The sequence below is a fragment of the Quercus suber genome, unplaced genomic scaffold (assembly GCF_002906115.3).
Source record: "Quercus suber isolate HL8 unplaced genomic scaffold, Cork oak 2.0 scaffold_2, whole genome shotgun sequence".
Taxonomy (NCBI): Eukaryota; Viridiplantae; Streptophyta; class Magnoliopsida; order Fagales; family Fagaceae; genus Quercus; species Quercus suber.
In genome coordinates, this window is record NW_027069469.1 from 2871544 (window position 1) to 2884964 (window position 13421).

The following is a 13421-nucleotide window of genomic DNA, read 5'->3' on the forward strand; positions in this document are numbered from 1 at the left end:
GGGCGTACGACGATGTCGTCGTAGGTTGTCTCGGAGAGTGTGGGATTCGAAAGTAAGAGGCATGGCCATGGCCTTGAGCTTGGCTTCGAGTGTGGTGAACTGGATTCGACCGAAGCTTCGGGGCTTCCATTGCTTGCGCTCGGTGGAGATTTCGAGGGCGAAGATTGAGTCATTGCCGAGTTGGGATTCGAGGAAGTGACGGAGGTCGAGGACTGTGATTGTTTGTGGAAGGTTTGACACCGCAACTGTGGGTTTCTCCGATGCCACACTCATTGCTTAGTAGTTACTTTGGGAATGAGAGAGAATCGAAGCACTGTGAGCTCAAAGAGAGAGTGATATGCATCAAAGAGCAACTGAAGAGGCATAGGCAAAATCATGGGATCGTGCTGGATTGTTTCTCCAAGAGTTAAGGAAGTCAGTTCAGTTTGGAGCTTTGGAGTCTTTCCAGTTTCCACTTCTGTTTCTTAAATCCAAGTGGGTCAGTTATTATTATTATTATTATTATTATCTGTATATAAGTTACTTTTTTTTTTTTTTTTCCCTGTCGAATAAATTAATTAACCAACAACTTAAAAATGAAGTTAAAATAGTAAATTAGTAAAAAAAAAATTAATTATTTTTTTATTGTCCAAAATACCCCTACTTAAAACTTAAAAATTGGGTTAAAATAATTAATTGACAAAAATAATAAATTCCTACTTCTATGTTGAAATGTTTTCATACTTCTAATAAACTCCTACTTTTACGTTGATTTAAATTCCTACTTCTACTCACTAACTCCCTACAAAATATGATCACTCTTTTGTTAGTTTTTAAACTCCTCCAATTTACAAAACTCAAATGAAATAAGCATATGATTTTCCCTATAAAATAAAGTAAATAAATTATTCTAATTATTATTAAAATATAATTAATAATGATTTTTTTGAAAATAAAAAAAAACAAATTGGACAAAAGTTTCCTTCCACTAACTTTTCCCATTTCCCAACCCACTCACATGGCCTCCACTATTTACTTCTCCTCTCACCTGACCATCTTTTCTTCTTTTTCTCATTGCCAACGTTCCCACTTCCCACGTCTCTTCAATCTTCAGTGGCTCAGGTTCTTTAGTCTCTTTTCTCATCTTTTTTCTCTTCTTCTTCTTCTTCTGTATTTTCTCTCTCACACCGGCTCTGCTTCATGCCTTCATCTCGTTATTTTTTTTCTTTGTTTTTTTCCTTTCTTTTTCATCTCCTCTATAGAAGATCCAGTGGCAGTGATTTTTCTTTTTATTTTTTAAGAGGGAAAGAAGCCCAAAATGCGTGATTTCGGCCGAATTTTTCTCTTCAATCTGTGATTTTCTATTTTTTTCTTCTTCACTGCTGGCGTGTCGGACGCGTCGGAACCGCGTCAGAGCCATGTTGGAGCCGTGTCGGCGCCGCGTCGGCGCGTGTCGGAGAAACGAAAAAAAAAAGAGGACACTCGCCGGACACCGGAATCCGGCGAGTCGTACCCGTTGCGGTGTCCGACATGTGTCCGACACCGACACGACGCCAAAAATGGCGTGTCCGTGCAACCTAGATTTTACCTAGTACCTGGTTAGCAACTACTCTTGAAACCCACTTTCCCTTGCCAGGAAAAGGAAATTTCCATTTCATTAGTGATTGTGACAATCTCTTGCTTCTCACAGGAGCAGTTTTACTTAGCATCTTGATTTGCAACTACTTATGAAACCCACTTTCCATTACCAGGAAAAGAAAATTTTCATTTCATTCTGTCTAAACACCTGCCTGCATTTAACATCTCATTCTGTTTAAGTCACTTACCTGCACTGGGCAGTCATTTCCCACAACAATGTCTTGAGCCATGTATTATTATAAAAACACATAATAGGGCATGAAGGAATGGTTAGTTCTCTTAGTTCTTAAACAGATAATAATTTGTGTCCACAGACCACATCCAAATGAATGCTCTGGTGGTGATCTTGATGGAGACCTGTACTTCATTAGCTGGGATAAAGATCTCATCCCCCATCAAACTGAGGCCCCAATGGACTACACAGGGAGAAGACCTCGTATAATGGATCATGATGTGACCTTAGAGGTATATTTTCTAAATTTAGTTTTACCCAATAGAGTTGAAATAGAAGTTTCATTATATTTTTGTTATTTATTATTTGCTCTTCTCATTAGTCTGGGTGAACTTGCAGGAAATCCAAAAGTTTTTTGTTGATTACATGATCAATGATACTTTGGGTGCCATCTCGACTGCACATTTGGTTCATGCTGACTGTGAGCCAGATAAAGCCCGAAGTAACAAATGTCTAGAGTTGGCAAACCTTCACTCAATGGCCGTCGACTTTGCAAAGACTGGTGCACCAGCTGAAATGCCCAGGGTTTTGAAACCAAAGGAGTTTCCAGATTTCATGGAGAGGGTAGAAAAACCCATGTATACCTCTAACAACGTACTGGGCAAGCTCTACCGTGCCACTGTTGAATCAACCGTGAAAGTAAGGCCAAACTTGGTCCAGTTGGAGAAGTTTTCTAAAGAAACTTACGATAATGATCTTGAAGTGGATGGTTTTGAGGCCTTCCTTGAAATTGCAGAAAAACACAAAGACCAATATATAGAGAAAATGACTAGCTTAATGAAATATTATGAAGCTGAGACTGAGGATGAAATGCTAACAGGTAATCTGTGGAAACGTGCTGCATATTTTCTTCATGATAACAGGAGATATGGTGATTTTAGGGATCGGATTTTGCTCTCAATGAAGAGGCTGCAAAATGAAGCCAAAGAATGGTTTGAAATGAGTTGCAAACCGCATGAATGTCAGCAGATGGCCTCGGCATGGTATCATGTTACTTATCACCCTACTTATTACCGGGACGACTTTAATTGCTTGAGCTTTCCATGGATTGAAGGTGACTATTTGTTGAACATTAAAAAATTGAATACCGGAAAAGTTTGCATAAAAACAAGTCACAAGTAGCCAATTTGTGTTCAGGAAGAATTTAAGTTTATTATTTTCAGTTTATCATTGACAAGAATTTCGTTTGGTTCACTTTTTACTAAGTTCTAACTAGTTAAAAAGCACTTTTCTAAGATATAAGAAGTGATGGGACTAGAGAAAAATCATCAATGTTTGGAAATTGACTAAGTCATTCATCAAGTTTTTAGTTGAAACAGTTAAAAATATATTCCTGTAGGTGTTTAAATTCAGGTTACTCAATTTGGACATCTTATTTGGAAAACAGATGAAGTTGTCCACACAAAATTTAACTCTTGGTGTATTAATTTTTAGAAAGCAGTTGATAGGAAATAAAGTAGTTTAAGGAGATGGTAGTGGCCAAGAGCCTTGTTGTTAAAGCTAACCTAGTTAGCAACTCTTGATGTTTTCAAGACATTCAAGGTTTAAATCCTTCTCTCACCAATTGTAACTATCAATTTGTATTTTTTTTTTTTTAAAGGAGATAGTAGCAGATTTCATCATAAGTTCTAGATAATATCATTTCATCTTGTATCATCATATATTATCTTCTTTTTTGTCATAATTTACATTATACATATTAGGTTTCTGTACTAAAATAATAGTGTAGAATGTAGAGTAGATTTAGAGGAAGTCAATCTTATGATGCAATGGCATATTAGTACATTGCTCCAAATAGTGTGGGGCTTTAGCTTTAGCTTTAGCGACCGTCTATTTTAGTAATTGTTATTTCATTTATAGAATTAGCTCCTTCAATAGTTGTTTGGCCTTTAGTATTGCAGGTACTCTTGAAAATGAATGCAGGTTGCTTTGGTGAAGGAAGGGGTGTGTCACTACTCAACATGAAAACAACTGTCGACATGGCTGGTCGATTTGTTGCATGATCTTGCACACACAGAAGTCCAATTTGAATGCATCTCGATACTTCATTAGCAGGGTATGTCTCACCTAGTGATGGATCGACTATTTCCATGGCTTTGCCTTCTTTCCATTGGTCCCAAATCTATTAACAACATATTCATATTAGGCTAAATACAATGAAACAGGGCTATTATTGCATATCGTTATTTCCACATGTACTTACATGTCCAATCAAATTTGAGGAGGGACTATTATGATAATAGTTGCTGTTTCTTTTGCCAGTGATGATCTCCAATAGCAACACCCCAAAACTAAATACATCGGATTTTATTGAAAATAATCCTTGCATTGCATATTCGGGTGACATATAACCGCTGTTGTAATATAATGAAAAGAAAACTATTGAGCATTGCATATTATTAAACAAAAATTAAAGAAAACTATTGAGCATAGTTCATGATTAAACAAAAATTATTCAAGAAAATCCTTTGTTCAATAACATTACACATAACATTTGAACTAATAAAAGATAAAAGTAATTTTCCAAGAGCCTGGTAATTTAACTGGAAAACCTCTTGATTTTTTCAAAGGAGTCATCCAAATTCAAATCCCCTCTCTCCCAACTATTAAGTTATCAAAAAAATAAAATGAAAAATTATTTGAAAGAAGTCTGTCATTTTTGCAAAAAGGGGCAGCAATTTGTACTCCTATTAGATATAATAATGTTAGTATAGTAATCAGTTGAAAAATATAAATATATATTTTTTTTCTTTAGTCCACTTACAATGTTCCAACAACACAATTTGTATTGGCTTCAATTTGGTCCCCTTTAAAGATTCTAGCCATACCAAAATCTGAAATTTTTGGATTCAATGCAACGTCAAGTAAAACATTGCTAGCCTTTAAATCTCTATGGATAATTCTTAATCTTGAGTCTTGATGAAGATATAAGATCCCTCGAGCAATTCCACAAGTAATTTCAATTCTTTTTTCCCAATCTAACCAGGACCTTTTTGTTTCATCTGAATGAAGATATTTGAACTCAGATTAGTCAGCATTTGTGATTACATATAAAATCTCAATGCTAGGAATTAAGATGTTTGAATTTGGAGGACCATTTTCATGGTCATGAATCATGATGCTTGAAGTTTATGTGAAAAGAATACGTACCAAAAATATAAGAGTCTAAACTATTGTTTGGCAAATACTCATAAATTAACACCTTCTCTTCTCCTTGAACACAGCAACCTAAAATTCTCACCAAGTTCCTGTGTTGGAGTTTAGCAATTAGCACTACTTCATTTTTAAACTGTTCTATTCCTTGTCTTGAATTTTTTGATAGTCTTTTCACAGCTATTTCCATTCCATTTTGTAGGAAACCCTAAAATAAAAATCCATCGGTCATTTTATAATTGTACACAATTGTTGACAGAAATTCAATTTAGTTAATTATTTGGGCAAACCCAATTTCACCTAATGAAGTCGTACAAGTAAAATTATTAATGCACCTAAACATTCATGATGGATTTTCCGATGCATTATCACACATGAACTAAGATTATGCTATTTTTTTGGGTGTTGCCACTTGTATAAGGAGAATACCTTATAAACTGAGCCAAAGCCACCTTTACCAAGTAGGTTAGCAACAGAGAAATTATCTGTGGCTGCAATAATGTTTTTTAGATCAAATACTGGCAAATTTGAATCTCTTCCAGTTCCATCATGATCCCTTCTACTTGTAGAATCTTCAAAGTTTGGTAAACTACAGGCACTAGATTCATATGAATCTGTGCTTTGCCTCTTCCCTGTTATAAAACAACTAACAAATAATTAGTTAATATGTTCATATTTTATTGATAAGAGAATGTGCAAATGGAAGGAGCCAATGCATTGGGATATAGATAGGTTGAGAGGCAAGAAATTAAAGGACAAGCATTTACGAAATTGTCTGGCTTGCTTCAATATACCATCTATGCAATGAAAATCACTCATTGGAAAGTACCAGAAAAAAAAAAAAGGAAAAAAAAAAAAGAAAAAGAAAAAAAGAAAAGAAAAGAAAAGAAAAGAAAGCCCTTTTCATCTCTATATTAAATGCATTTTATTGTTTCTTTGTCCTGTTTGTTAACTCTATTTTGTAGAAGATTTTAGGAATACATTTTCCTTTAACTTCTACAAATTTGAAAATCGTCTAAGTTGAGGATTTTTTTTTTCTTCTTTTTTCTTTAATCTCTCTCTCTCTCTCTCTCTCTCTCTCTCTCTCTCTCTCATTCCTCTCATTCCTTTGATGAAATGGAGGTAAATATTGCTTTCATCCCTATCTTTGATAAAGGAAAAATAAAAGTTAAATAGTATATTAATGAAGTTTTATATTTCTTTACTTTCCATTCATTCTTCTATAAACTCCTAAAAGCACTAGGAAAAAAAAATCATATTCTATTTCATGTTTTCCATTATTTTAGAAACTTTCGTACATTTGTAGTCTTTTTTTTTTTTTTTTTTTCAAATAATTTTTAGAAATAAGGTGGTTTTTAATTTTTTGTTACCCTTTAATTTTAAATTTACCAAAGCCTATATCTTTTAATAAATACTATGTAGATAATCTACCAAAAATAAGTAAAAGCCAAATGCACTCTTGAGTCACCTTACTAGCATTTTTTCACTAGACTTAGTGATAAAAAATAAGTGAAAAGAAACTACTTCAATTCAAACAAAAGACTGAGGAAAGACTTGCTTACCTCTTTTCTTCTTCATTACCAACCAATACACAATGGAGACCACAAAAAGAACCATTACTGCAACAGGAACTCCCAAAATTGCCAACATCCTTGTTTTTCGAGCAAGACCATTTTCTTGGCATATTGAGCTAAGGTAGAAAAATATATATATATATATATATCAAGGAAGTCAATACCGTACCGGAGGCTGTACCGGTTTGGTCAGCGTACGATATATGTCAGATTCCGATTAATACCGGTGTACCGTTTCGGAATTACCGCTAAATATATATATTCTTTTAAAAATTTTATATATTCTCATAAAAATATAAAATAATTTAAAATCTAACCAATAATAATAATTTTTTAAAATATTAATAATTATGGTTGTAGTATAACTTTTTATTTTAAGAAGAGTTGTAGTTTAATAATAGTAGTAGTACTACGTACATGTGCAAACTAAATGCACTAATGAAAAAACAAAAGAAATAAAAATCAATGAGTAAAATGATTCCCCAAAAAAAAAAAAAAAAAATCAATCAATAAGTAAAAGTTAAAACTAGAACACGTGGTGTTGGAGATAAGTTTGAAATTTTGAAAGCCTTTGACTCATTAATGACTTCAGTACATTCACGTGGTAGTGGGACTCTAGTGTCCAAAACAAAACAAGATGTACAGGTGACCAGGCGTTCAAAACTAGGAAAACCAAAGAACAGAAAAGCTGAAGAGTGGAAGAAAAACAGAGAACGGAGAAGTGAAGAGGCGAGGAAGAAGAAGCTGAAGCAGGTGGGGAGACTGCAATTGACAAAATGGAAGTGGCTGGAGGCATGGGAGTGACCGGCAACGTGGTGGTGAATGGCTGTGATGACAAAAACAGGTGATTTTTGGGTTTTTTTGTTTTTTTTTTTTGGTACCGGCCCGGTTTAGATTTACCGGCCGAAACATCTAATTTTCGCCGGTAAGGCCGAAACAGTCCGGTATGGGCCGGTACTCAGAACGGTACGAATCAAGGGGGGTTTCGGTACCGGTCAGTTCACCGGTACAGAAAAAATCGGCCGTACCGGCCGGTATTGAGCTACGGTATTAACTTTATATGTATATATATATATTATTCATAGTGACCTCATAAATTTGAGAAGGTAATTGAACATAAATAGTTAGTATTGAAGCAATTTTATATGGAAACGAGAGCAAGGACTAAGGAGGAAACTATGTGCTTAAGGAGAACGTGTGATTCCGTAATTTAGGTCAAAATTCACTCGTGGAAAAAAAAAAATGCGCAAACCGGTTTTCAAAACATCAACCTCAGATGGAACAGGTGTTACATATATAGCAGCGGGACAAAAGTAATGAATATAACTGCAGAAATTCTTAAGATGCCAGGAATTTACAAAATGTAAACAATTTCAACTTGTCAAATCGTTTCTTAAGAGTTTGAAAAAATTTATGAAAGAGAAGATAGAAAGATTTTGATATTGTTTTTGGACGGTTTAACAAAACTATGTTAAATTCTTTGCAACATGCATAAAATCTGTATTCTGCTAAATATTAGAAAGTTATAGGAAATGTGAGACAGCTATTATATCATGTTAGAATAAGAAATGGTATGTTTGGTAGACTGTAATAAGAACTGCAATGTAATAGTTATTCCAATAGTTTAGTTATTCAGTGGTTTGGTTATCTTTTTAATGAGTTCAAATCTTCTATTCCACTCCTTTTGCTTCACTATATACTTTACAAATAAAAACATGTCACGTGTCTCTCTATTTTATTAAATGCTAAATTTATGCCTTCTATTATTTTAATTTCCTAAAATAAATAAATAAATAACCCATCATATTTAGGTAATTGAAATAATAGAAGGCATAAATTTAGCATTTAATAAAATAGATGGACACGTGACATGTTTTTATTTGTAGAGTATATAGTGGAGTAGAAAAAGTGAATAGAAGATTTGGATTCCTTTTTAACGCAAGGAATTGTCATTCTTTGTGAACGCATATTCTTTAAAATGAGAAATAAGCATTTTCCTCTAAAATAGTTGTAATAGTTATTCCTTAGTAGGTATAATAATTTTTAAAATTAATATATTTTCAAATAAACAAACTTTCCATATATACCTACCAATTATGAAAATAAAAATATCAAAAAATAACTAATTTCTCTCTCAATTTAAAAATATTATTTATTATGAAATATAATTGAATAAGTAAGTTGTTTCCTAAAATACAACTTAATTAAGTTTTATTCCTAGTAATAAAGATTACCATTACTTTTGTTTCGTAATCCTTATTCAGTGTACCAAATGTGCAATTATTGTGATTTCACCTAAGCAGCCTACCATTTTCTTCTATCAAATCTTTTTTTTTTTTGGTTACATGTCTATAGTACCTTTTTACTATAGTTAACCTAAGCACACAAGCAATTAATGTGGTAGCAATAATTAAAAAGACATTGGCAAGTATTACCTAGTACAACTGAATCCACGCGTATGTATAAATCTTGTCCTTCATTAGAAAATGTTCTTATGTCGACTAAGTCCTCATGCCATGTCAAGCATCCAATCCCTTCCTCACTCTCATCTGCACTTGTGTAAGCTGTACAAGAGCAATTCCTTAAGCATTCCTGCTCACACTCTTTCAAACTTAAACTCATGTCTACATGTGCTACTGAAGTATCGGGCACCTTCACACTTGCCAACTTGACGAACCCTTCTTCGCTCTTACATGTGGACACCCCTTGGTTCCTTACACACCCACTTGACCCATCTCTAATGTGCCAATCAAGAGGTGACTTGGGTTCGAACTCGGGTAAGCACGTGCAATCGAACTCATCCCCATTGTATGGGTCACAGTAACTATTTGGACCACACTGCAAATATATATCGCATGATTCTTTTGGGTACCATAACTTGACCCATTTACCATTGCCCCAAGTGTACATCCCAAATGTACCTGATTCACCTCAGACAAATATAATTTTAGAGTAATCATTGGGCTCAATTATGCTATACATAATGGTGATTTCATCTTGATTATTCACAAAACTAACATTCACGAGGGAAATATATAATTTAGATTTCATTTCTGGTACACTAGCCAATCCTTGGCTGCTCCAAGTTCCGCCCCGCCACAATGGAGTCCGACCCTTGTATAACAACAATTGGGGGTACCCAATTGGATCGAGTTTAAATGAGTACTTGCCTATTTTCGGGTCATCTGGGGACTTCCAAGATGTTAAGTATCGGCTCAACCCAGTTTGCTGATCCAGCCCAACTTTCATAAAAGGAAGAATAGTATTGGTGGGATAATCAAAGCTTTGCCATAAGACCCTTTGGCTGTGTTGTTGAACCAAAACAAGATTTCCGACATCTAAGAGCTGAGCTATGGAGATAGAATAGTTTGTTGATGAGACTGAAGCAATATTCGTGGACCAAATAGGAAGGGTTTGATTTTGGGTGTGGAGGACAAGGTTTCCATGACTATTGATGGATAGGATTCCCGAGCTATCATTGAGGGGATTGTCTCTATTTGCAACCCACACAATGGTTTGTTCGGTAATTTGGTAATACCAAATTCCAACGTAGCGGCGGTTGGAATTGCCAGGGCTGAAAAATCCAAGTGCAAAGGTTTTTTGGTTTGAGACTAGAGTTTGACCATCCTTGATGGGCTGGTCCAGTGTTATGGTATCAAGGGAAACACAAATTGGGAAAAGAAGGGAGAGAAGTAATAGCAATACTGATTTCAATAAGGATTTAGCAGGATTCATGGTTTTTCCAATGAAGATTGTAGGACATGAGAGTGCGTAAGAAGAGAATCTGAATGCATGTGTGTTACTTAATTCATATTAATACCTCAAGCCGAAGCTCACTATTCACGTATTCTCATATATCCACATTTGTTTTTAGCGTGTTGACCTTCAAGTACTTGCGTCATTTCTTATTTGATTTATTAAGCCTTCTAGAATGAAACAGATTGAGATATGGTGCAGGAAAACCAAACTGCCGACAGGGGTGGGACCAGGTATAGTCCAGGGGTTCAAAAGAAGAAGACGAAGGGAACAAGAAAAGGTAGAAGAAATAAGATAGAAGAAGGCACTTCCACTAAGTGCAACTTATGTGAACCAAACCACATTTTCATATTTAAGGTTCACAAGTGTGAACCAAACACCTTTTAATATTCAAGAATTAAAAGAATTATTTGAAATTGATTGTTTATCATCTACAAAACACCTTTTTATTTATTATTCAAGAACCAAACACCTTTTTATTTATTATTTATTTTTTTTACTTTTTATGACATGCCCACGGAATAAGATTACTGCCCCCAGAATAAGATTACTGCCTTGAATTAACCAAATGGGCACTACGTTATATAGATTATTGGATTGCACGTCCCACACGGCTAAGAAAACTGGCGTGAATGAAATTTTGACGAGAGTTGAGTCAGTTGACATAGAAATTGACTTTGCTTCCATCCGTCAATGGTTACGTGAAATGTAATCATGTCAGGTAAGACGACGGACGGTCGAATAATATTATAATAATACCTGAGTCCTATACCTAACTGGTTATATTAAAACCACAACATTTGTCGCACCCTCTATCTATATATATATATATATATAATATTGTTTGTTATTTTTACATAGACTGGTTATTTTCATTTTTTACCGCTTATAGTTTGTTACATCATTTTCTTTATGAAGATGATGCATTTTGGAGGAGTCGATAAGAAGATGCATTTTGGGTAATAGATTAATTTTGCAATCAACATTAATGTTTCCTTATTACAAATTTGTCTATTGTATGCACTAGCAATAGAATTAAAAAAAAAAAAAAAGTTCATTTGACATTTTTTTCTTAATACAACAAGCATATAATAATTTTTTTTGCTAAGCTAATTTTATTATTACTACTTAAAATACTTTTATCTATTAGTTTAGGTGAATTGTATGTTTATACTGAACTATCAATGTAAGATTTACATTGTAGAAAATTATATTGTACAAGTTTGTTTAGAATCAATGTAAAGTTTACATTATATATAATTATACACTATGAATTTTCCATTAGTTTAGTTCGAATTTGTTAAGATCTAAGTCACCCCCTCTCCAAATTTTAGATAAAATTGGTTTGTTGTTGGAACTTTTTTTTTTTTAGTGTGTTTAAAAAGACCAAAATATTGTTAAAATGACTATATTTAAACTCATTTTAAGTGGATTTAAAAAATTTTAGAGACAAGATGTTCAAATTCTTTTTTTTAAGGTCAAATAAAATAAAATAAAATATTATATATATAAATGGCTAGCTCAGGTGGTTCTTTTGAACCCCTGAACTGTACATGGCGCCGCCATGGGCATATAAAATTGCGGCCTCAGTATCTTTGAAAGTCAGCACCAGCTAGCCAGAAAAGTTGTTATTTTTAGGATTTTCTACCGGGTGGAAGTCTTTTAAAATCTAAACCTTTCTATAAAGGTTGCAATCTTTATTGACTATCGTGAGGTTTTTATGATGAATTTGTGTAAGAACACCGAAGCTTGCATTATCTTGCACTAAGCACAAATTATTGACAATCATAAAGGTTTATTTAATATTTATGACCATGAGAGTAAAGTCTATGGATGAATCATGAATGAGAGTAAAATCTCAAGAGGAACACGTCGTTTATTATACTAATAAAACGTGAGAAACATCAAACAAGTGCTTTAGATAACTATAATATATATATACCATCTATTAAGACTAAAAGTGACACGGTTTGAAACACAAATTTAGTCCTCAAGAGATAAAATATAGAGACAACATTGTTCACATTACAAGGAACACTTGCTTGAGTGGAAACGACACTATCTGGCGTAACTGAGGTTTTCGATACGACGGCGTTGTGTTGTGTGCACACAAACGCACGCATAAATCGGCAAAATTCAATTCAATTATTCAAGCATCACGAACCATAGACTAAGTCAAATGTGAGTTGAAGGCAGGGACGGCAGGTGGGGGCCAAGGCCGGGTCCAAAATCTTAGGGCCTTTTTTTCTCAATAAACCTAGCTAACTCTATCTAAATAGCAACTATTCAATCCAAAAACTTAATAAAAATAATAAAAACCTTTATAATGGTGATTGTATTTTAGCCCCAAAAAAAAAAAAACTATTTACCAAAAAAAAAAAAAAACCAAAAAATCATGTGTTATTAGAAAAGTTAAAGCTAAATTTTTGTAAATATAGTAAACTGGTATAAATACCAGTTGACTGTAACAAGTTATTAAAAATAAATAAAATAAAATATTTTATTAAGATTATATATCTTCTTTTAATTAAGAAACTCAAATTCTTTCTCTTCCTTCATTAAAAAACTCAAATTTTTTTTTCTTCTTTATTATTTTAATGAGTTGTTTATATTATTTTGAATGAAGTGATAAAAAAATAGAACATTTGATGTTGGGTGTATTGTAAAGTGAGATGATAAAATAGATAAAGTAACTTTTTGAGATACTAAAAGCTAAAATTTTTAGCAGCACCATGTGAATGCTCTAACTTCAACAATAAAAAAAATCCTAGCCAACTTAGCCTTTAAAAAAAAAAAACATTATTTTGCTTTTGTTTTTTTCTTTGTTAGTAAATGATTGCACCTTAATGTATTTAAAAACAACAATTTTATGTATTTATTAATTTTTTATATCATATGGATGCCTATTTAGAGGTTTTTTTTTTTTTCTTTTTTTTTTTTTTTTTTACTCCAGTCTTCGCTAGCTTAAAATCTTAGGTCTGTCATTGGTTGAAGGAAGTTGATAACATGTTGTTTGTTCTTCAAATGTAATCTAATCTGTACATCAGTAAATAGATACAGAAGCTCCCTAGAATATTACAACACGCTAG

General features: G+C 33.4%; 1 pseudogene; it reads right to left on the minus strand.

The window, feature by feature from the left end:
* LOC112029786 (G-type lectin S-receptor-like serine/threonine-protein kinase At1g11410) overlaps positions 1-12803 on the minus strand; it is a 17062-nt pseudogene extending 4259 nt beyond the window's left edge.
* Positions 12804-13421: the final 618 nt, after the last annotated feature.